A 25,713-nucleotide genomic window follows, 5' to 3' on the forward strand; every position below is an offset into this window, starting at 1 on the left:
AATCCAGCATCCTTTTCCTTTTTGATAAAAAGCACTTCAAAAGATAAGAAAAGAAGGAAACTTCCTCAACACGACAAAGGGCACATATGAAAAACCTACACCTAACATCATACTCAGTGGTGGAAGACTGAAAGCTTCACCTTCTAATATCAGGAACAAGACAAGGATACCCACTGTCACCACTGTTATTCAACATTGTGACGGAAGTTCTAGCAACAGCATTTAGGCAAGAAAAAGAAATAAAAGGCATCCAAATCAGAAAAGAAGAAGCAAAACTTTCACTATTTGCAGATGACATGATCCCATAATTAGAATGTCCTGAAAAATCTACAACAAAAATACTAGAGCTAATAAATGAGTTCAGCAACATGGCAGGGTATAAGATCAAAACACAAATATTAGTAGTGTTTCTATACACAAGTAACAAGCAATCTGAGAAGGAAATTAAGAAAAAAATTCCATTTACAGTAGCAACTAAAAGAATTAAATACCTAGGAATGAATTTATCCAAGGATGTAAAGGACCTATATTCAGAAAACTACAAAACATTGCTAAAAGACATCAAAGAAGACTGAAATAAATGGAAGGACATTCCATGTTCATGGACTGGAAGATTAAATATTGTTAAGATCTCAATTCTACCCAAAATGATTCACCACAGTCCCAATCCAAATTGCAACAGCATACTGTGAAAGAAATGGAAAGACCAATTATAAAATTTTATTTGGAAGTGTAAACAGCCCCATAGTGAAAAGGTCTTGAAAAAGAACAAAGTTGGGGTGCACGAGTGGTTCAGTGGTAGAATGCTCGCCCTCCATGTGGGAGCCCCAAGTTCAATTTCTGGACCATGCACCAAAAAAAAAAAGGAAAAGAACAAAGTTGGAGAATTCACACTTTAAAAGCATATTACAGATCCGTGCTTTTGTCCAGCCAGTAGTAGGGTTTCCACGGCCAGAGCCATGTCACATTGGAAGATGAGAGGTACTGAAGATGAGGAATCAACTGAAAAATGAGAACTTTGGAAATGCAGAATCTAAGTGGCCAAAAACAGAGTCTTCACAAGGATCATATGCAGGAATCTAAGGTTGGTTGAAACTTGTAAATGGGATAGCAAGGTAGAGAATCAATTGGAGAAGTCCGAGGGAACAAGAATGAAGGAAGAGAAAAGTAACATCAGGGAAAAGACTGGCAAAGCCAAGCATATGGCATATATAAAGACAGAGAAGGAAAATGAGGCACCTGAGGAAACCTTACATCTGAGCTAAAAACATGTTACACACCAGACTGTCCATGTAGAACGCAAAGCAGTGAACAAGGCAAATTTGTGCAGAACATTAATGGAAACTCTCACCCCAGTGTAGAGGAGAATACCAGCGCCATTAAGAAATTACATAAATGTGATGAGTGTGGGAAATTCTTCAAATGTAATTCCTGACTTGTTCAATATAAAATTATGCACGCTGGGGAAAAATAACCATGAGTGTGATAACTATGGAGGAACTTTCTGGAGCAGTTCCAGCCTGCAAGTCCACAAGCAGATCCATACTGGAAAGAAGCCGTACAAGTGTGAGGAATGCGGGAAAGCCTGTATGTCCTACTCCAGCCTCATAAACCACAAAGGTACTATTCTTGGCAGAAGAACTGTAAGCCTGATGAGTGTGGAAAATCCTTCAATTATAGCTCTATTTTGGACCAACATAAAAGGATACACACTGGTGAAAAGCCTATGTCATGGTCAGGTTCATGTGTCAACTTGGCCAGGTGGTGGTACCCTGTTTGTCTGGTTGGACAAGTGCTGGCCTGTCTGTTGCTACCAGGACATTTCATAGAATTAAACCATGATCACATCAGCTACATCCACAGCTGATTCCATTTATAATCAGCCATCTTCTTTAATGAATGATACTTAATCTAGTCACTAGAAGCCTTTTAAGGATTCAGAAGAGACAGTCAGTCTCTCTCTCTACTTCGGCCGGCGATCCTCTCCTATGGAGTTCATCCAGACCCTCCATTGGAATCGTCAGCTTCACAGCCTGCCCTACAGATTTTGGACTCTACATTCCCACGGTTACGTGAGACACCTGTATATATTTGATATTTATGAGTATTTCCTATTCATTCTGTTTCTCTAGAGAACCTTAACTAATACAACCTATGAATGTGGTGAGTGTGGGAAGGCCTTTAGAAATAGCTCAGGTCTCAGAGTCCACAAAAGGATCCACTCAGGGGAGAAGCCCTACCAATGTGACATCTGTAGGAAACTTTCAGTAATAGTTTTGGCCTTAGAATACACAAAAGGATCCACACGGGTGAGAAGCCCCATGAATGTGATGGGTGGGGGAAGGCCTTCATTACATGCAGAACACTTCTAAATCACAAAAGCCTCACTTTGGAGATAAACCCTATAAATGTGACGAGCGTGACAGTTATAAGTTCTCTCCTTATTCAGCATAAAGTCATTCACACTGGAGAGAAACCTTATGGATGTGATGAATATGAGAAGGTTTTTAAGGAACAATTTAGGCTTTATAGTGCAAAAAAGGATTTAAATAGGTGAGAAACCTTAAGGGTGATCTCTGTGGCAAAGCCTTCAGCTATAGCTCAGGCCTTGCAATCCATAAAAGCGGTCACCCTGACAAGAAAGCCCATGAATATAAAGAGTGTGGAAAATCCTTCAGTTATCTCTCCCTCTGCAACATAAAACCATTCACACTGCAGAGAGACCTTACATATGTGATGTGTGTGGGAAAGCCTTTAGAAAGGCTTTCTAAAGGCCTCAAAGTCCACAGAAGAATCTATAATGGTGGAAAACCTTATAAATGTGATGTGTGTGGTAAAGCATATATCTCACGCCCTAGCCTTAAAAACCACGAACGAATCTATCTTGGGAGAAGCCCTATAAATGTAGCTCCTGTGAGATATCCTTCAATTACAGTTCTGCCCTTGAACAACAAAAGGATTCATACTAGGGAGACACCTTTTGGATGTGGTATGTGTGGAAAAGCCTTCAGAAATAATTCAGGCCTTAAAGTACATAAACAAATCCACACCGGGGAGAGACTTTACAAATGTGAAGTATGTGGGAAAGCTTACATCTCACTCTCACTTATAGGAAGATTTATAAATCATAAAAGTATACACCATTGGGAGAAGCCCTATAAGTGTGATGACTGTGAGAAAGCCTTCATCACATACAGAACCCTTATAAATGACAAAAAATTTCATCTTGGGGAGAAGAAGCCCTACAAATGTGATGTGAGTGAGAAATCTTTTAATTACACCTCACTCCTTTCTCAACACAAAAGGGTCCACATTACAGAGAAACCCTATGAATGTGACAGGTGTGAGAAAGTCTTTGAAAACAACTCAAGCCTTAAAGTACATAATAGAATCCATACTAGGGAGAAGCCCTATGAATGTGATGTGTGTGGAAAAGCCTACATCTCCCACTCAAGCCTTATTAACCATAAAAGTATCCACCCTGGCAAGACACCCTATTCATGCAATGAATGTGGAAAAGCTTTTTTCTTAAGCAGATCTCTTATAAGCTATAAAAGACTCCATCCTGGGGATAAACCCTTCAAATGTATTGAATGTGGGACATTTTTTAGTTATAGCTCACTGCTTTCTCAACACAAGAGAATCCACACTGAAGAGAAACCCTATATATGTGATAGATGTGCCAAGGCATTCAGAAACAGCTCAGGCCTCACAGTGTATAAATGGATTCACATGGGTGAAAAACCCTATGAATGTGGTAAGTGTGGGAAGGTGTACATCTCATACTCAAGTCTTATCAATCATAAAAGCACCCATCATGGGAAGCAACCCTATAATTGTGAGTGTGGGAAATCCTTCAATTATAGATCAGTCCTTGACCAACACAAAAGTATACACACTGAAAAGAAGCCATACAGATGTAGTGCATCTGGGAAGGCTTTTAATATCAGATCAAATCGTACCAAACCTAAGAGAACCCATACTGAAGAGGAATCTCTAAATGTGACAAATATGGGAAATCATAGTATCACATTACAGAAGAGAACCCTTGAGGGAGGGAATGCTCTGGGTGACACCAGGATGAGAATGTCTGTAGAAGACAGAGCTTGCCAAATCTCAGAGAGCTCAAATGGAAGAACCTTATGAATATAAGAATGTCTGAGGTCCTTATTCACGACTTGTCATTTACTTAGTGTAAATGAAACCATTCTAGATAACGGTGAGTAATCTTTTCAAAGTGATTTTGTACATACTCAACAAGAAAGCCTTAACAGTATCGAAGTAGTTGAACCCATATGGAATATAAAACAGTTCATACTGGGGATAAAACCAAAGTGACAGAGTGTGAAAAATATCTTAAGCACAGACATTTCTGGGTATAAAAGAAAACGTGGATGAGGAAAGGACTTCAGTTAGAGATCACTCCATCAGAAAGTTCCTATCTGGGTAAATTTTGTGACCTGAAATGTAGGAAATTCAGTTTTAGCTTTGAATTCCTATTGTATATTGGTCAGCAGAAAAAATCCAAGGGGTCTCCAGTAGGCAAATTCAGGGAGAGACAGGCTTCAGAGAATATAGATGCATTTAACAATGACAATCGTGAAGTGGAAACTTGATTTAATTCAGTGATTTGTGGGATTTTGACAACAAAATTTGGGTTTCATTGTACGAAAAGTAAACAATGTAGACTGTTACAAATCTAACAAGACATAGGAGAGGGTCACACATGAAGACAAGTTGATTGGAATGGCTATTGTAATGTTTTAATGCACTATATAATGTTCAATGCAAAAAAAAAGGATATTACAAAGCTGTGGTGGTCAAAACAACATAGTACTGGCAGGAAGATAGACATACTGATCAACAGAATCAAATTGAGAGTTCAGAAATAGACCTAGGCATTTATGATATAATAAGATCATATGATTTTCAACAAGGCAGTCAAGTCCACTCAATTGAGACACAACAGTTTCTTCAAGAAATGGTGCTAAGAGAACTGGCTATCCGTAATCAAAAGAATGAAAGAGAGTGTAGAGCGGTTTGGTCAATCGCTGGAGTAGCTTTGCTGGTTGGCTGTGGCGTTATGTTAGTGTAGGTGAAGTGGCGTGTCAAAGAAGCAAGACTTCAGCTTTGGGTAGAGGAAAATGGCCCAAAACAAGCAGAAGGCTCGTAAATTCATTGTGGGAAAGTCCCCTACAAATAGCTGGCCACCAAAGCTCCCAGTAAAAATTTCCTCTCTGCCAGCGGAGTGAAAAAAAAAAAATCTTAACACGCCCAGAACCAGTGCTGCAAGAGATTTCTTGTTACCAGAAGTCTATTGAGCTTCTGATCTGAACGATGCCTTTCCAGACATTGGTGAGAGAGATTGCCCAGGAATTCAAAATTGACTTAAGGTTTCAGAACAGTCACTGGTGCATTTTTTTTATTTTAGTGCATGGTCTGGGAATTGAACCCAGGTCTCCCACATGGAAGGCGCACATTCTACTGCTGAACCACCCATGCAACCCAAAGGTGCACTTATTTTTTTTCAACATAACATATGAATACAAACATTCAAACCATATGGTCATTTCAAATATATAAAATCAATAACTCATGATATCATCACATAGTTGTCTATTCATCACCATAATCATTTCTTAGAACATCTGCATCAATTCAAAAAAGAAATAAAAAGAAAAAAACTCATACATACTATACTCCTTACCCCTCCCTCTCACTGTCTGCTAGTAATAATTCCATCCACCCAATATATTTTAGCCTTTGCTTCCCCTATTTATTTTATATACCCCTTACCACACCCTTTCATTGATTATTAGCATTTCAATCTACTAAATTTACTTTAACATTTGTTTCTCCTATTATTTACTTATTTTTAATCCATATGTTTTACACCTCTCTCCGTACCGTAGATAAAAGGAGCATCAGACACAAGGTTTTCACAATCACACAGTCATATTGCGAAAGCTATATCATTATACAATTATCTTCAAGAAACATGGCTACTAGGACACAGCTCTACAGTTGCAGGCACTTCCCTCCAGGCTCTTCAATAGACCTTAACTAAAAAAGTGATATCTATACAACGCGTAAGAATAACTTCCAAGATGACCTCTTCACTTTGTTTGAAATCTCTGCCATTGATGCTTTATTTTTTCTCATTTCTCTCTTCCCCATTTTGGTCTAGAAGGTTTTCTCAATCCTTTGATGCTGAATCCCAGCTTATCCTAGGATTTCTGTCCCACACTGCCAAGGAGGCTTACATGCCTGGGAGTCATGTCCCACGTAGAGAGGGGGAGGATGGTGTGTTTGCTTGCTGTGTTGGCTGAGAGAGAGATAGGCCAAATCTGAGCAACAAAAGAGGTTCTCTGGGGAGTGACTCATAGGCCTAATTTTATGTAGGGTTAGTCTATCCTTTGCAGGGATAAGTTTCATATGAACAAGCCCCAAGATTGAGGGCTTGGTCTACTGATCTGGTTGTTCCCACTGTATGCGAGTATATTAGGAATTCTCCCAATGGGGAAGTTGAATTTTCCCCTTTCTCACCATTCCCCCAAGGGGACTTTGAAAATTCTTTTTTATTCACTGTTCAAATCCTTCTGGGATTTATCAGGGCATCACTCTGGACAAACCTACAAAATCTTCTGCCCTACTCAAGGTTCCATGCACTTATGGTATTCAATTAAACTGTCCACATAAGTTTTATTAGGAAATGCACTAGTCAAATTATAAATTTGGTACCAAATAAACATTTTTTGCTTTAGTATTACACATAAGTTTCAAAATATGAATTACCATCTATTTTCAACACCCTGCAATAGTGACATTCCTTTGTTCTTCCTCATGCAAAAACATTTTTAAATTTGTACATTTAGTCACTATCATTGTAACACTCTAGGCATTCCTAGATTATGCCATCTTAGTCTTTATCATCTATTTTTCCTTGTAATTTCACTTGTGCTCCCAGCCTCCTCCTTCTATCATTTTCACATTCAGCTTCATTCAGTGTACTAACATTACTGTAATACAATCAGTCCTTTTGCATGACCTGTATCCCTTCAGCTCCAATTACCCAATATCTACCTTATTTCTATTTCCTGATGGTCTCTGTTCTTGGCTGAAATTCTCCAAGTTCATTCACTAATGATAGCTCACATCAGTGAGATCATACAGTATTTCTCCTTTTGTTTATAGTTAATCTCACTCAGCATAATATCCTCAAGGTCATCCATGATGTTACATACTTCATAACTTTATTCTGCCTACAACCATATAATATTCCATCGTATGTATATACCACAGTGTTTAGCCACTCGTCTGTTGATGGATATTTGGGATGCTTCCATCTCTCGGCACTTGTAAATAATAGTGCTATAAACACTGGTGTACAAATGTCCACTTGTGTCCTTGCTCTCATGTCCTCTGAGCAGATACCTAGTAATGGTATTGTCGGATCATATGGCAAGTCTATACACAGCTTCCTGAGGAACCGCCAATATGCCTTCCACAGCGGTTGTACCATTTGACATTCCCAGCAACAGTGGATAAGTATGCCTCTTTCTCCAATCCTCTCCAGCACTTGTCTTTTTCTGTTCTATTGATAATGGTCATTCTGGTGGGTGTAAGATGAATCTTATTGTGGTTTTGATTTGCATTTCCCTAATAGCCAGGGAAATTGAGCATCTTTTCATGTGTCTTTAGGCCATTTGCATTTCCTCTTCTGAGAAATGTATTCTCATGTCTTTTGCCCATTTTGTAATTGGGTTGTTGTCTTTTTGTTGATGAGTTGAACAATCTCTTTATATATTCTGGATACTAGACCTTTATCTGATATATCGTTTCCAAATATTGTCTCCCATTGCATAGGCTGTCTTCTTACTTTCTTGACAAAGTTCTTTGATGCACAAAGGTATTTAATTTTGAGGAATGCCATTTATTTCCTTCTTTCTTCAATGCTCATGCTTTGGGTGTAAGATCTAGGAAACCATCTCCTGTTATAAGATGTATAAGATATTTCCCTAAATTTTCTTCTAAAAGTTTTATGGTCTTGGCTCTAATGTTTAGGTCTTTGATCCATTTTGAGTTAATTTTTGTATAGGGTGTGAGAAATGGATCTTCTTTCATTCTTTTGCATGTGGATATCCAGTTCTCTGGGCACCATCTATTGAAGAGACTGTTCTGTACCAGGTGAGTTGGCTTGACTGTCTTACCAAAGATCAAATGTCCATTGATGAGAGGGTCTGCACCTAAACAATCTATTCAATTCCACTGGTCAGTATATCTATCTTTATGCCAGTACCACATACACATCCAGAAGAGTTCAATATCATGAATATAAAAAGAAATCCTAAACAATAAAAAGACATACAACCAAACTGAAAAAAAGCTCCCCCTACACGGGATACCTTGCCCCTATATTGGACATACTGGCCCTATGTAGGACATGGATCCCAGGGGTGGAAATCCTCCTGCAATGTAGGGCATGAACCCCAGGGATGAGCCTGGCCCTAGTATCACGGGATTGAGAAGTACTTCTTGAGAAAAATGGTAAAGAAAAATGAAATAAAGCTTTCATGGTTGAGATATGTCAAAGAGTCAAGAGGTCATTCTGGAGGTTATCTTATGTAGTAGTGATATTCGTTTTCAGCTTATGGTGTTTTGGAATAGGGAGGGGGAAATACCTGAAACTGTTGAACTGTAATCCAATAGGCATGATTCCTGAAAAGGACAGAGTAACTATAGAGCTTTTAAGGTATGACCATGTTGACTGCAAAAACCTTGTGACTGACACTTCCTTTATCCAGTGTATGAAGAGATGAGTAAGAGAAAAAATAAACAAATAATAGGGTAGGAATGGGGTATGGGATATTTTAGGTGTTCTCTCTCACTTTTATTCTTTTTTTTTTTGGAGTAACGAAAATGTTCAAAAATCCATTGTGATGATGAATGCACAGCTATATAATGATACTATGAACCACTGATTATACAATTTGGATGATTAAATGGTATGTGAATATATAATATATTGCAACAAAATTGCATTTTTTTAAAAAATGGGCAGAGGACTTGAATAAATATTTTTCCAAAGAGGAAATACAAATGACTAAAAAAGCACATGAAAAGATGCTCAACATCACTAGCTATTAGGAAAATGCAAGTCAAAGCCACAATGAGATATCATATCACACCTACTAGAACGGCCACTAGTAAACAAGCAGAAAACTGCAAGTGTTGGGGAGGATTTAGAGAAACAGAACATGTATTCATGCTGGTGGAAATGTAAAATGATACAACCACTGTGGAAGACAGTTTGGGAGTTTCTTCAAGAAGCTAAGTATAGAACTGCCGTATGATCCAGTAATTCCACTAAGAATCGAAAGCAGGGATGTGATGCATATCAATGTTCATAGTGGCATTATTCACAATTGCCAAAGAATGAAAACAACCCAATTCAGTTATAAGAAGTAGGAAGTCCTAATGCATGCAACAATATGGATGAACCATGAAGTCGTTATACTGAGTGAAGTAACAGAAGCATAAGGGCAAATATTATATGATTGCATTAATATGAACTAAATGTAATGAACAAATTCATGGAATTAATATCTAGAATATAAGTTACCATAAAATAGAACAGGGAAGAGAATAGGGAGCTGAGGTTTAATTTGTGCAGAATTTTTAATAAGGTTGATTGTAAATATTTAGGAATGGATAGACGTGATAGAGCACATTATTGGGAGTGTAATTAACAGTACTGAATTTTGAGTGTCATTATGGTTGAAAGTGGATGTTTAGGGTTGTGTATGTCACTAGATGGAAAGTCAGAGGCTGAAACATAGGACCGTGTAACATCATAAACTCTGTTGAGGATGACTATACTGGTTTGAAAGGATGTATGTCCCCTAGAAAAGCCATGTTTTAATCTAAATCCCATTTTGTAAAGGCAGAATAATCCCTATTCAATACTGTATGCTTGAAACTGTAATCAGATCATCTCCCTGGAGATGTGATTAAATCAAGAGTGACGTTAAACTGGATTAGGTGATGGCATGTCTCCACCCATTTGATAAGTTTCTGGAGTCCTACAAAAGAGGAAACATTTTGGAGGAAGGAGATTCGGAGAGAGCAGGGAATACTGCAGCACCATGAAGCAGAGACCAAAGGTCACAAGCCAGTGACCTTTGGAGATGAAGAAGCAAAACACTTCCAGGGGAGCTTCATGAAACCGGAAGCCAGGAGAGAAAGCTAGCAGACGACACCATGATTGCCATGTGCCCTTACAGCTGAGAGAGAAGCCCTGACTGTGTTCACCATCTGCCTTTTCACTTGAGAGAGAAACGCTGAACTTCATCGGCCTTCTTAAACCAAGGAATCTTTCCCTGGATGGATGCCTTTGATTGGACATTTCTATAGACTTGTTTTAACTGGGACATTTTCTCGGCCTTAGAACTGTAAACTAGCAACTGATTAAATTCCCCTTTTTAAAAGTCATTCTGTTTCTGGTATATTACATTCTGGCAGTTAGCAAACTAGAACAATGACAAAGTTGGTTAATAGCACAAATATTAGATTGCTCTTCCAAAACTAGAACAAATGTATGTCCCTATCACAAGGTGTTAAAAATAGGGGGAAAATACACCTAATGCAAATTATGAACTATAAGTTAACAGTAATATTTTAATATTCTTCCATCATTTATAACAAAGGTACCAGACCAATGCTCAGTGTCAATTACAAGAGGATATAAGAAGTATGTTTTTTTCCCTTTTTGGAGCAATGAAAATGTTCTAAAATTGGTTGCAGTGATGAAAGCACAACTGTGTGATTATACTGAGAGCCCTTGATTGTACACCTTGGATGAACTGCAAAGCTACAGTGATCAAAACAGTGCGGCATTGGCAGAAAGACAGACTTATTTATCAATGGAATCAAATTGAGAATACAGAAATAGACCTATGCATTTACGGTCAATTGATTTTCAACAAAGCAGCCAAGTCCACTCAAATGGTACAGAACAGTCTCTTCAACAAATGGTGCTAGGAAAATTGGATATCCATATCCAAACAAATGAAAGTGGACCCTTCTCTTCACCTTATACAAAAATTAATTCAAAATGTATCAAAGACATAAAAATAAGAGCCTCAAGGACCATAAACCTCCCAGAAGAAAATGTAGGGAATCATCCTTCAAGATCATGTGATAGGTGATGCTTTCTTAGACTTGACATCTAAAGCACAAGCAACAAAAAAAAAAAATAGAAAAATGAGATCTCCTCAAAACTGAATATTTCTGTGCTTCAAAGGACTTTGTCAAAAAGGTGAAAGGATAGTCTACTCAACGGGAGAAAATAGTTGGAGCCCACATATTCAATAAGGGTTTAATATCCAGAATATATAAGAAATCCTACAACTCAACAATAAAATGACAAGCAACCCAATTAAAAAATGGGCAAAAAACGTGACTAAACATTTTTCCAAAGAGGAAATACAAATGGCTAAAAAGCACATGAAAAGATGCTCAACATCACTAGCTATTAGGGAAATGCAAATCAAAGCCATAATGAGATAATTTCACACCTACTAGAATAGCCATTATCAAAAAAAAACAAAAAAAACCTACAAGTATTGAAGAAGATGTGGAGAAATAGGAACACTTATTCACTGCTGGTGGGAATGCAGAATGGTGCAGCCACTTTGGAAGGCAGTTTGGCAGTTCTTCATGAAGTTAAGTACAGAACTGCCATATGATTCAGCAATCCTGTTACTAGGAATATACTCAAAAGAACTGAAAGCAGGAACACAACATTTGCACTCTGATGTTCACAGCAGCATTATTCACAATTGCCAAAAGACGGAAGCAGACCAAATGTTCATCTACAAATGAATGGATAAACAAAATGTGGTACATACATACAATGGAGTATTATTTAGCCATAAAAAGGAATGAAGTTCTGATGCATGCAGCAACATGGATGAAACTTGAGGACATTATATGGAGTGATGTAAGCCAGACACGAAAGGACCAACATTGTACACCCTTACTTTTACGAACTAATTGTAATAAGCAAACTCAGAAAGTCAGAATATAGAATATAAGTTACCAGGAGATAGACCGGGGTTAGAGAATGGGGAGTTGATGCTTACCCTGTACAAAATTTCTATTTAGGTTGATGGAAATGGATGGTGGTGATGGTAACACATTATTGTGAGTGTAATCAATAGCACTGACCTACAGAGGTGAATGTGGTTAAAAGGGGAAACTTTAGGATGTATATATTATTAGCACAAAAATTAAAAGATAATTAATATAAGAGATCTGAGAGAGCAAAAAATGTTGAGAACTGAAGAATCTAGGTGGTAGATGGGTATATATGTGTATTGACTGTATATTTATTTCTGTGTATTTACAAATTCTCATAATAAAATTTGGAGGGAACAACTAATAAAATCTGAATAAATATGAACCTTAATTAATAATAATGTATCAATTTTGGTTCATTAATTGAACAAAGGCACCATACTAATGTGAGATGTTATTAATAGGGAAAAGAGGATGTGGGGTGTGTGGGAACTCTGTACTATTTTTGCAATATTTCTGTTAAAATCTAAAACTACCCCAAAAATTAAAGTTTATTTTTCTAATATTTAGGATTTCCTAAATATAATATTAAAAAATCCAACACATAAAAGAAAAAAACTGAAAAAATTCAGTTTCTTAAAATTAAGGACTTTTCTCACCAAGAGACTATAAAGAAAGAAAAGACAAGTCACAAACTGGGGAAAGGATATTTGCAATCCATAAATTAACAAATAACTAGTATCCAGAACATATAAAGAAATCAATCAGAAAAAGAGAACCCAAAACAAAACTAGGCAAAGAACCTGAATACACACTTCACCAAAGTACAATTGGCAATGAACCCATGAGAAGATGCCAAAATTAGGGAAATTCTAATAAAAACTCAGTAGATGCCATTTCAAACCCACTAGATTGAAAAAAGAAATGTAAAAGTCTGACAGTATCTAGTGTTGGGGAGGAAGTGAAGCAACCGAAATACATACTCCTGGTGTTTGACTCAGAAACCACAAGATTCACAATTACCATGAGCCAATTAAGTGACTCAAACATGGGAAGTGTTTAGCAAGCAGTAAGCAACCGATAATCACCAACCCAGCATTTCGAACACATGCAGATTACCGCCAAATACAAGTTCTGGCTCTTAATGAACTGGGTCCAAGCTAATTCACTAATAAAAAATTTAAAGAAAGAAAACTTTCAGTCTCTTGTCTAGATTATCCAATTATTTTGTGAAGTACAAAATATTCGGTTGTTTGTTTCCTCCTAGACTGCTGATGTCATAAGTGACTAAAATTTTAATAAACTATTTATACTACTACTCCAATGAGAGCAAATAGTTTAAAAGAGCATTACTTTAAAACAAATGCTTATCTCTTACTTTACAGCAATTGGAACGACCACTTAAGATGGGCAAAATTGTGTCACAGAGACAGTATGGGCATTGGGGATGAAGAGATCTGAGTTCAAATCTAGACTGTACCTTAACAGCTGTAACCTTGTCAACTTTTCTCTAATCCTCAATTTCCTCAATACATGAAAAGCATGCATACCAAAACAGATCTACATAATCAAATTGTAAGAATTAAGTGAGATTATGTCATATGCTTAACAATGCCTGGCTCATTAGTAAATGTTCAGTGTCAGTATCTTTTCCTTTATAAAAATCTTGCTACCCTCACATAAAATTTCTAAAGCTTGATATTATAACCTTCAATTCATAGGAAAATATGTATTACTCTTACATTCAGATTATGCTCCCATATTACAGGAACCAGAACCCTATAGAAAATAGATACCCTGCTTCTTTCTCTAGCTTCTCTAAGAAATTAGAAATTAGATTGTGTAAGAGAGGATGGATTTTCATCACTTGTCCTTGAGTTACAGAAGCAGGAGTTTCCATACTATGTGGAAACTAAACCTAGGTGATTTCTAACCTTCTTTCAACTCAAGGTCTTTTTAACTCTAAGAAAAATTTTATTTACTATTTTAAGGTACGGCATTCTACCTTTTGCATTTCTTGGGAAAGACGGTCTAAAGAGAACTGCCTGATTAATGACAAATTGATGATGGTATTTCTTTTTATTTACTATTTTAAGGTATGGCATTCTACCTTTTGCATTTCTTGGGAAAGACAGTCTAAAGAGAACTGACTGATTAATGACAAACTGATGATGGTATTTCTTTTTTTTTGGTTACTCATTGGAAAAAAGTTTAAACTTACAATGAATATATTTGAAAAACTGCAACACATTCAACAATATAAAGAACAGGGAAATTTTATAATACTGGCATTTTGCACTCTGCTATAATGCTGAAAACACTCAAAGAATTTTAACCACTGAACAAACTTCTGGGGTCCTCATTTTAAATACCTTATCATAGTCAAGAAAAGGATAAAAGAAAAAAGTACATGATAAGGTGATATTATCAAAGAAGGGTGATCTAACAGCTACCAATAATGAGAACTGTCTACAGAACTAATATTATCTCATCAGGATACTTGAATGTCTTCTTCAAAATCAAAATGAAAAAAAAATACTTCAGATACACACAATACATCACTTTGAGGTAAAAAGTATTAAATACTAAACAAAAGAGAAATTCTTATATTCACATATGTTAGCTTTTTTCCTTTGCTCTTCATTTCTAAAATATCACTTTATTTTTTCCATAATAGATTAATAAGTTATTCACCGACCTGCTGTGCAGTGATAGAGATCCTCACTAAAGACTAAATACTGAAGAAATATTAATTTTCCCATTTCCATAATTACAAAGGCTCTTACTAATGCAACCCACAGTAGGCTCTCAATAAACTTTGAATGAATAAGTAGCACAATAAACGAAGAAGACAGACTATAAACAAAAATTTAATTTATAAAATTCCATTTAAAGAAAATAAATGAATGCAGACAACGTAATTCTTTCAGGCTTTGGGCATTTCATGTATTTTGATTTAAGATAACAGAGAAACTTTCAGTTTAGGTTAGGAAGTTAACTAGTAGGTGCTATCTATCATTAAAGAGTAAGTGTCCTGTTTTTCCCATCACCAAATCTGACAAAATCCAAAAGGGAAACATTCATCTTATGTATCCAAATTCTCAAAGCTAATCATTAGAATTGAGGAAAGAGAAGAAGCACTAGTAAGTGGGGTTAGGACAGAATATATTTAATTGAGTCGACTCAATTACCAAATACGACTTTGCAACACTGGCTTTGAGCTTGCAAACTCAACTTTTTATTTCAGTTTAATTTAAAATGTATTTTTAAACCCAGCCATACTTTTAAGAGCCTAGTCTGGAAACACCACTAAAAGTCACAGATCACTGGTACAGTAGATCAAATAAACTTCACTATAACTCGACTTTCCACAAGAAAGATGAAGGGCTGCTTTAGAAACCCAGGTGTGACACTACAGGTAAGTATTCACTTATGAAACACACCAAAAAAGCAAGATATATATACACCTGGAGAAAAACAGATGCAAAAGATACCCTTCAACTTCCTCAGCCAAAGTCTGGAGTCCATTCTTTCTCCCTAATCTCATCGCCTCAGGAAGAAGTAAATTTGCTTCTCACGCTCCCAGCTCACAACTCCCTCATCACACTCACCTTCGTTACAAAAATCCAGGCGCCCCCCCCCCCCCCGCCCCGACATCCTTCAACTAGCTCCTAACCGGGTCTCACCCCAGTCAGGCTGTCTACGGCACCTATCTTACGTGGGATATTAGTCCCCTTAATCCGAACTCATTTTCCCGCAACACATCTGCCCTCCGCCACTTCAACTACAATTCTCTCACTCAGACTGTTCTCCCAGAATCCAACCCAAATCACCTATCTCAGGCCCCAGCTCTGGCTGTTTTTAACCCGCCTGACCTCCGGCCCCTTCTACAGATTCCCTAGCCAAAGTGTTTCTCAACACCGGCTCCCCACCCCCAACCCCGCCCCTCTCTACCCCTTCCCACAGAAAGAGGCCCCCCTCACCTGAACCGCCGCTGCTGCCGCTGTCCCGGAAACCGAAAAGTGCTGGCGCCTGCCGGCCGCCCAGGCTCGGACCCGCTGAGCTCCTGATGACACCTAGGGAGAGCGAACGCCACCACCTCCAACTCTGCCTGCCCCAGGCCAGGCCGTCACCGTGACCAACGCCAGGACCGCAGCCGCCATGTTGAAGTCCTACTTCCCTCCTCTTTCCCCACACCGCTCCGCCCCTTCGGGCGTCTGACGTCATGGCGCCACGCTCCACCGGCCCAGGCCAATGGGAGGGGCCGACAGTGACGTAATTGGCCTCTCCTCCTTCACTGAACTTCCCCTGCAGCCTAGGGCGTTACAATTGGGTTAAGTGAACTCTGCTGAGCTAAGGGACAGACGGAGGGAGTCACCCGCAGCGTAAGGCGTATGGGTTGGAAAGACAGCCAAAGCTGAGAACCCAGGGGCCTTGGATCGCGAAGGGATGCACAATGACTTAGCAGCGAATCCTGTGTGGAAACCAGGAGGTGGAAGCTCATCTCCTGTGTTCTAGGAACAGTGAGTAAGAAGCTCAGTGTGACTGGAATGAACTGAGCAAAGAGGAGTGTAGTAGAAGATATCAGAGAGGTAAGAGGGCTGAATCATTTAGAGCCTTGTAGATCATTGTAAGGACTTTGGCTTTAATTTTGAGTGAACTGGAAAGCCAGTAGAGTTTTGAGCAGAGGAGGGATATGATCTAACTTTTTAACAGGACCACTGTAGCCAAGCCACAATGAGAATAGTAGAGGCAAGCAGGGTAGAAGCAGAAAGACAATTTAAGAGGTTATTGCAGTAATCCGGGTAAGAGATGATAATGCCTTGGACTAGATGGTAGCAGTAACAAGATGATCAGAAATAGTCAGGTTCTGGGTACATTTTTAAATGTAGAGCTATAATAATTTGCTCACCGATTGAGTGTAGGGTGTGAGGAAATGAGAGGAATCAAGGATGATTTTAAGGTTTTTGACTTGAGTCAAATTCCTCCAGGTTTGGCTGGAAGAATAGGAAAGAAGATTAATCAAAATTTCTGAGGATAGTGCCCTTTAGAACACTGACATTTAGAACATGTAAAAGGAAGCAGGGAAAGATTTTTTTTTAAGTTGTGGCAGAGAAGTAGGAAGTAAGTAAGCAAGCTATAGTGCCTGGAAGCGCTGGGCCTATCAGAGTTAGAATCCTTGAAACCAGGGACAAGCTTCCCCCATCAGATAGAGACTTCCTTAGAGTCCCTGTCAATCTAGGTCTCCTGATCCAAGTATTTTTTCTTCCTTGCCCTCTTGCTTTAAGTAAGGACTAGTTGCTGAGTACCCTTCCCTGAGCAGCTGCCTTATTCCCCACCCCCCCAACACACACAGGCACACAAACCCCCAAAGAGGTCACCCATCCCTGAGAAACAGAAGGGAAGTGGGGACATTTCTCTGGGAAAACAAACATTTCTTCATCTTTCTAGGAGTGACTCACTCTTGTTAGTTATCACATGTGAATTCCAGTGGTGACTCATCTGGGGCTAGAAGAGATTGAACAGGATGCCAGTCCTGTGCTGTCCCTGCCCTGTGTCTTCCCTTCCCAGTGCACCTGTACAGCAGCCTGCACATCTGCTGCACTCCAACCTAAGGAACACCAGGTTGCATCCCACCCTCTGTCCCTCTTCTTTCTTCCTCCCTTCATACTTTGGTGTATTTCAGAACAGAAATAAACAAGAAAGACAAATAACCAACTCTACAACCTTTCATTCATTTAGCCATCCACCATTAACTAAATCCTACCATGTGCTAGGCACCATGGGACTGTAAAAATGCTCTCAAGAAGGTCCAATGAGGGAATTAGACAGATATACAGGATATAATGGTACTTAAAAAATTATGAGTACCCTAGGTAGCACACTGAATGCCCGAGGAGTGGGTGGATAGGAGTGAGAGTTCAGGTGAACTTGAGAAATTAAGGAAGACTTCATGGGGAATTGAAACATTCAAGTTAGGCCTTAAAGGACAGGTAGAATAAAGGGTGTGCACAGCAGTGAGTACAGTCTGAGCAAAGGCATGGGTGCAGTAAAATTCCAGGCAAAATCAGATTTAGTAAATAGAGTAAAGGGTGTATGTGCAAGAACAGAAGGAGATAAAACTGGAGAGACCAGGAGGGAAGAGGCTAGGCTTCTGTTCAACAGTTCTGAGGTTGTGAAGTCACTGGTACCTTTGACAAAGGACCTTTTCACCTGTGAAAACCAGTAGAAAAGTTGGGATGAATCAATAGAGCCTTGAAGGCCAGGTTAAAACCTTCCTTTCTACAGAAACTCACAATTACAATTAAAGACTGAGGTCTCATGACCTCTGAAGTTCCTTCCAATTCTAAGACCATATATGATAAATATGACACAAAGATGCAATTTTTCTGATGACCATGAATGAATAAAGATGATTTAAGAATGAAGATATAAACACACAAAACACTATAAAATATTGAAAGAGAATATAGAAGAATATTTTTTGAATCATGGGATGGAAAGAACTTTTCAAAACATGACTCCAAATTTAGAAGCCATAAAGGTAATGGTCAACAGATTTGATGATGGCAAAAGATCCCATCACAAAGTGAAAAGATAAATTGGAAAAAAATATTTTTAACCTATATAACAGACAAATGGGTAATAAACCTAATATTCAAAGAGCCTTGTTCTAGTTTGCTAGCTGCCAGAATGCAATACACCAGAAATGGAATGGCTTTTGAAAAGGGAAATTTAATAAGTTGGTAATTTACAGTTCTAAGGCCAAGAAAATGTCCCAATTAAAGCAAGTCTATGGAAATGTCCAATCTAAGGTATCCAGGGAAAGATACCTTGGTTCAAGAAGGCCAATGAAGTTCAGGGTTTCTTTCTCAAGTGAGAACGCACATGGTGAACACAGTCGGAGTTTCTCTCTCATCTGGAAAGGCACATGGTGAATATGGTCAGAGTTGCTCTCTCATCTGGAAGGGCACATGGCGAGCACAGCATCATCTACTAGCTTCTTCTCCTGGCTTCCAGTTTCATGAAGCTCCCTGGGAGGCATGTTCCTTCTTCATCTCCAAAGGTTGCTGGCTGGTGGACTTTGTTTCTCATGGCTAGGTTGTTCTGCTCAGCTCTCTGAATCCCCTTCATTCTCCAAAATGTTTCCTCTTTTATAGTACTTCAGAAACTAATCAAGACCCACCCAAATGGGTGGAGACACGCCTCTACCTAATCCAGCTTAACAACCATCCTTGATTAAATCACATCTCCTGGGAGATGATCTATTTACAGTTTCAAACATACAATACTGAATAGGGATTAGAAGAAACGGATACCTTTACAAAATGGGATTACGATTAAAACATGGCTTTTCTAGGGTACATACATAATTTCCAACCAGCACAAGCCTCTACAAATCAGTAAGAAAAAATATACTGATTAATTTTAAAAATTAGTAATGCTTGTCAAAAAGCAATTTTCCAAAGAACAGAAACCAGTGAACATATGGAAAGATGGCCTATATCACTGTTAATTTTTTTAAATGAAACAAGGCCCCATTTTTTCATCTAACATTGGCAAGAGAAAGTTACATACAAAGCTGGCATAGATGGAGAAATAAGGATTCTTACATATTGTTGACAGCACTGTAGATTGGTTGAATGTTTTATAAAGTAATTTGGCAGTAGCTATCACAACATATTGTGAAATTTTTAAAGAGCAAGATGTAGAATGCAAATTGTATCCATATTTGTAAAAAGAAAACAGTAGTTTCTACATACAGATATTATATAGAGAGATAACTGTTTTAATAAACATAGATGAAAGACTAAAAGGATACACACCAAACTGTCAACTGTAAGGGAAGTAGAATGCTTCTGGCAAGGGGTTAGGCAAAAAAACCTGGGACCAAAGGGGGAGGGGAATTTTGAACCATGAAGGAGATGCAGCCACTACTGGAAACTGCCCCTGCAACAGAGAGAAGAACTTCCCTGGCTTCCTACCCTCCAAATTCCTGCCAACACCTCCCATTACCTAAATCTAGCTAGAATCCAGTTGGCAAGGGAACTGAGAAATGTAGTTTTCAGAAGAACAAACAATGAGTCTGACAGCAAAAATGCAATGACTTACCCCCAAAAGTTATTCACAGAAGAGAGGAGTTCACAGAATTAATGAGAGAAATGGAAAACCAGATACAAAAAACAGGCAAAAACGTAAGGAAAAACACAGCAGAATGCATGGCACGAGTCATCCTGTAAGAATAGTCTGTAAAAGACAATTAATACTTATTTGAACACTGTTTTGGCTACTAATTTACAAATATATAACATTTTTATAATATACTAAGGCTTTAATAATTTTTTCCCTCCACCAAAGGAAAAAGTATTTAAAGCAAACTGGAGCTCTTGTTTAATAATTCCCTGTATGTAAAATTTACTCAATAAGGCATTTATACTAATGACAGACTGTTGGAGGAGAGTTATCATTCAGTCAGTCCATCTAGAAATATTTTCTTAAGTCCTTACTGATATTCTGGGAATACCAACCCCTAGCCCTAAAGATGCTAGCAGTCTGGTAGAAGAGACAAATAAATGTAAGTGAAGGACCAGAAGAAAAACATAATGGAGAGCTGTGTACCTTGGAGGAAGGCAAACTTAATGGGTACTATTTATTAGCAGTTACTTGGAAAACCTAGTGCAGAAGCTATTGAAAAGGCAGTCTCTGACCCACAAATACTGAATACTTATTTACAGTTTCAAAGTTTAAGCTTTCCATCATATATTTCACTGACAAATGCTGAAAAGATTTCAACCCACTTTTTATCACTCTGATATTTGTTAGACAATGAATATACGCTGAGTGCTGAACACTGCTCTAGGAAGTAGAGATAGTTTTAGGCAAAAGACACACAGCCTTTTCTATGAACTTATACTTGGAAAGATGAATATTAAATTATTATATGAGTACAACTCTACAGTGTGCTGGAAGAGCATATAAGATTTAAGAATATATAATTAGAGAACTAATTAAATTTCAAACATTTATCCATTTTTATGTAAGAAAATTTAGACAACCTAATTCTTAGAAATGTAAACACCAACATATAAATATGCTGCAAAACCGTCATGAAAGCTTCACTGTAATATTTTGGATAAAACCCCTTCACACGGATATCTAGCAATGAAAATTATGTCATTGTCTGAAGAGAATGTAGGAAGGTAATTTTTCTTGAGATAATTAAACAACGTCATTTTTCTCGAGTTCAAAATCTGATAAGGTGACTTTGGAACTTCTGAACAGTTCAGAGCTGCCCAGGCTCTAACTAAGCTGTCATATTTTCTAAGTGACTAACAAATTATCCTTTGATCTTTAAAAGTGTTCATCAACTAAGAGACAGGGATTAATCACTGAATTCCACCCTGAAGAACAACATAGATTACTTAAAACCCAGCTTATGTGTTTTATCCTTTTGAAATCAAACCATAACATTACAGTCAGGAAAAATGTTTATTTGTAAGCTCTTGCCTCAAAATCATATCATCGTATTCTACAAAACCATAATCCTCACGAAGAAAGAAATATCATCAGTTGTATTTTAGGCAAATGAAAAATTGTTTTAAAATGCGCTAAAGAAAAAAAAGAGAAAACATGTTATGAGTCAAATTGGTTGTTCATGCCTTTCTAGGAACTTGTCCATTTCATCTACATTGTTGTATTTATTAGCGTAAAGTTGTTCATAGTATCCTGTTATTACCTCCTTTATTTCTGTGAGGTCAGTGGTTATGTCTCCTCTTCCATTTCTGATCTTATTTATTTGCGTCCTCTCTCTTCTTCTTTTTGTCAATCTTGCTAAGGGCCCATCAATCTTGTTGATTTTCTCATAGAACCAACTTCTGGTCTTATTGATTTTCTCTATTGTTTTCATGTTCTCAATTTCATTTATTTCTGCTCTAATCTTTGTTATTTCTTTCCTTTTGCTTACTTTGGGGTTAGTTTGCTGTTCTTTCTCCAGTTCTTCCAAGTGGACAGTTAATTCCCGAATTTTTGCCCTTTCTTCTTTTCTGATATAGGCATTTAGGGCAATAAATTTCCCTCTTAGCACTGCCTTTGCTGCGTCCCATAGGTTTTGATATGTTGTGTTTTCGTTTTCATTCGCCTTGAGATATTTACTAATTTCTCTTGCAATTTCTTCCTTGACCCACTGGTTGTTTAAGAGTGTGTTGTTGAGCCTCCACATATTTGTGAATTTTCTGGCACTCTGCCTATTATTGATTTCCAACTTCATTCCTTTATGATCCGAGAAAGTGTTGTGTATGATTTCAATCTTTTCAAATTTGTTGAGACTTGCTTTGTGATCCAGCATATGGTCTATCTTTGAGAATGATCCATGAGCACTTGAGAAAAAGGTGTATCCTGCTGTTGTGGGGTGTAATGTCTTATAAATGTCTGTTAAGTCTAGCTCATTTATTGTAATATTCAAATTCTCTGTTTCATTATTGATCCTCTGTCTAGATGTTCTGTCCATTGATGAGAGTGGGGAATTGAAATCTCCAACTATATGGTAGATGTGTCTATTTCCCTTTTCAGTAATTGCAGTGTATTCCTCGCATATTTTGGGGCATTCTGATTCATTGCGTAAATATTTATGATTGTTATGTCTTCTTGTTTAATTGTTCCTTTTATTAGTAGATAGTATCCTTCTTTGTCTCTTTTAACTGTTTTACATTTGAAGTCTAATTTGTTGGATATTAGTATAGCTACTCCTGCTATTTTCTGGTTGTTATTTGCATGAAATATCTTTTCCCAACCTTTCACTTTCAACCTATGTTTATCTTTGGGTCTAAGATGTGTTTCCTGTAGACAGCATATAGAAGGATCCTGTTTTTTAATCCATTCTGCCAGTCTATGTCTTTTGATTGGGGAATTCAGTCCATTAACATTTAGTGTTATTACTGTTTGGATAATATTTTCCTCCACCATTTTGCCTTTTCTATTATATATATCATATCTGATTTCCCTTCTTTCTACACTCTTCTCCATACCTCTCTCTTCTGTCTTTTCATATCTGACTCTAGTGTTCCCTTTAGTATTTCTTGCAGAGCTGGTCTCTTGGTCACAAATTCTCTTAGTGACTTTTTGTCTGAAAATGTTTTAAAATCTCCCTCGTTTTTGAAGGACAATTTTGCTGGATATAGAAGTCTTGGTTGGCAGTTTTTCTGTTTTAGTAATTTAAATATATCATCCCACTGTCTTCTAGCTTCCATGGTTTCTGCTGAGAAATCTACACATAGTCTTATTGGATTTCCCTTGTATGTGATGGATTGTTTTTCCCTTGCTGCTTTCAAGATCCTCTCTTTCTCTTTGACCTCTGACATTCTAACTAGTAAGTGTCTTGGAGAACGCCTATTTGGGTCTATTCTCTTTGGGGTGCGCTGCACTTCTTGGATCTGTAATTTTAGGTCTTTCATAAGAGTTGGGAAATTTTCAGTGATAATTTCTTCCATTAGTTTTTCTCCTCCTTTTCCCTTCTCTTCTCTTTCTGGGACACCCACAACATGTATATTTGTGCGCTTCATATTATCATTCAATTCCCTGATCCCCTTCACAAATTTTTCCATTCTTTTCCCTATAGTTTCTGTTTCTTTTTGGATTCAGATGTTCCATCCTCAAGTTCACTAATTCTAGCCTCTGTCTCTTGAAATCTACCATTGTAGGTATCCATTGTTTTTCCCATCTTTTCTAGTTTGTCCTTCAATCCCATAAGTTCTGTGATTTGTTTTTTCAGACTTTCTATTTCTTCTTTTTGTTCAGCCCATGTCTTCTTCATGTCCTCCCTCAATTTATTGATTTGGTTTTTGAAAAGGTTTTCCATTTCTGTTCGTATATTCAGAATTAGTTGTCTCAGCTCCTGTATCTCATTTGAACTATTGGTTTGTTCCTTTGACTGGGCCATATCTTCAATTTTCCTGGTGTGATTTGTTATTTTTTGCTGGCGTCTGGGCATTTAATCAGATTTCCCTGAGTGTGGGACCCAGCAGGTTGCAAGACTTTCCTGTGAAGTCTCTGGGCTCTGTTTTTCTTAACCTGCCCAGTATGTGGTGCTTGTCTGTCTGCAGGTCCCACCAGCAAAAGATGTTGTGGCACCTTTACTTTGGAAGACTCTCACTCCTGGGTGTGTGGTGGAGACAGAGGAAAGGTTATAGGTTGGTTTGAATGGCTTCAAGTTGTGAAGTCCTGGAATCTGAATTCCTTGAGGGAGGGATTCCACCTGAGTTGCGTTTCACCCGTCCCGCGGGGAAGGTTCAGGTGGTAGAGAGCCCTGAAAGCCGCCCGTCTCTGCGTTCGGGGCAGTCGCAACCTGTGTAATCCCAGAGCTGAGCCCAGAGGCAACCAAGCCTCCGCAGAAACAGCTGCAGAAGGCTCTGTTTCACCCCCTTTCCTCTTTTTCAGTTAGCCCAATAGGCGACTTCCGCCTTGATCAGTTTTGCCTGAGCTGAGGGCCTATTTTTAGTAGTCAGAAGTTGTTCATTAATGCCACTATTGGTGTTAGGTTGGACTCAGTCTCTACTACTATTGGAGATTCTTTCCTTTCCCTCCAGGAAGTCGCCTGTGGGGGAGTGGCGCCAGCCACCATGGCTTGGGGAACCGCCAATCGGAGGCTCCCAGCCGACCCGGGAAACCGCGTGTGTGGGAGGGGCTCCAGTCGCTGGCCGCCGTGGCTTGGGGAACTGCCGATCCGAGGCTCCCAGCCGTCCCAGGAAGCCACACGTGTGGGACGGGCTCTGGTCGCCGGCCACCGCGGCCTGGGGAACCGCCGATCCGAGGCTCCCAGCCAGCCCGGGAAGCCGCACGTGTGGGAGGGGCTCTGGTTGCCAGCCACCGCGGCCTGGGGAACCGCCGATCCGAGGCTCCCAGCCGGCCCAGGAAGACGCGCATGTGGGAAGGGCTCCGGTCACCGGCCGCTGCGGCCTGGGGAACCGCCGATCCGAGGCTTGCAGCCAGCCTGGGAAGCCACGCATGTGGGAGGGGCTCTGGTCGCTGTCCGCCGCGGCCTGGGGAACCGCCGATCCGAGGCTCCCAGCCGGCCCATGATGCCACGTGTGTGGGAGGGGCTCCGGTCGCCGGCCGCCGCGGCTTGGGGAATCGCTGATCCAAGGCTCCCAGCCAGCCCGGGAAGCCACATGTGTGGGAGGGGCTCTGGTTGCCGTCCGCCGCGGCTTGGGGAACCGCTGATCCAAGTCTCTCAGCCGGACCGGGAAGGAGGGAGGGAGGGGGGCCGGCCACCAGCCACTGCGGCCTGGGGAAGCGCGCACTGCTCGGGGACCTCACCACAGCGGAGTCTCGTAGCCGATCCAGCCATTCCAGACTGGGGTACACTGTGTGTCTGGTCTCTGTCATGGCTCTGGGAGCTGTTCTGTACTGTTTCTAGTTATTTAGTAGTTGTTCTGGAGGAGGAACTAAGACGTGCACACCTTACTAAGCCGCCATCTTCTCCAGAAGTCAACCTTGAGATATTTTGTTAGAAATTTTCCAACTCGGTGCCAGCACCAGAGGGTCCCAATGTCCACCTTGAGCAGGTCTACTAAGGACTGGTTGGCGTGATCTCGGGTAGCGGGTGTTCTGGCTGAGGTCTCATTTTTATAAAATTATCTA

The 25,713-nt window shown here is 39.2% G+C and overlaps 1 protein-coding gene and 1 pseudogene across 3 annotated transcripts in view; one reads left to right on the top strand and one right to left on the bottom strand.

The window, feature by feature from the left end:
- Positions 1 to 25,713, bottom strand: part of UBAP1 (ubiquitin associated protein 1) — a 172,761-nt gene that overhangs the window by 76,212 nt on the left and 70,836 nt on the right. The window contains exon 1 of one of the 3 annotated variants that reach the window (XM_077147916.1): positions 16,062 to 16,243. The exons of the other annotated variants lie outside the window; for them this stretch is intronic. The gene's annotated coding sequence lies outside the window, so the exon portion shown is untranslated. Of the gene's footprint in view, positions 1 to 16,061; positions 16,244 to 25,713 lie in introns of those variants that run through there. 3 annotated transcript variants of the gene reach the window in all.
- On the top strand, positions 960 to 4,146 carry LOC143656348 (uncharacterized; annotated as a pseudogene).

This window comes from Tamandua tetradactyla, chromosome 2 (genome assembly GCF_023851605.1).
Source record: "Tamandua tetradactyla isolate mTamTet1 chromosome 2, mTamTet1.pri, whole genome shotgun sequence".
In the NCBI taxonomy this organism is placed as follows: Eukaryota; Metazoa; Chordata; class Mammalia; order Pilosa; family Myrmecophagidae; genus Tamandua; species Tamandua tetradactyla.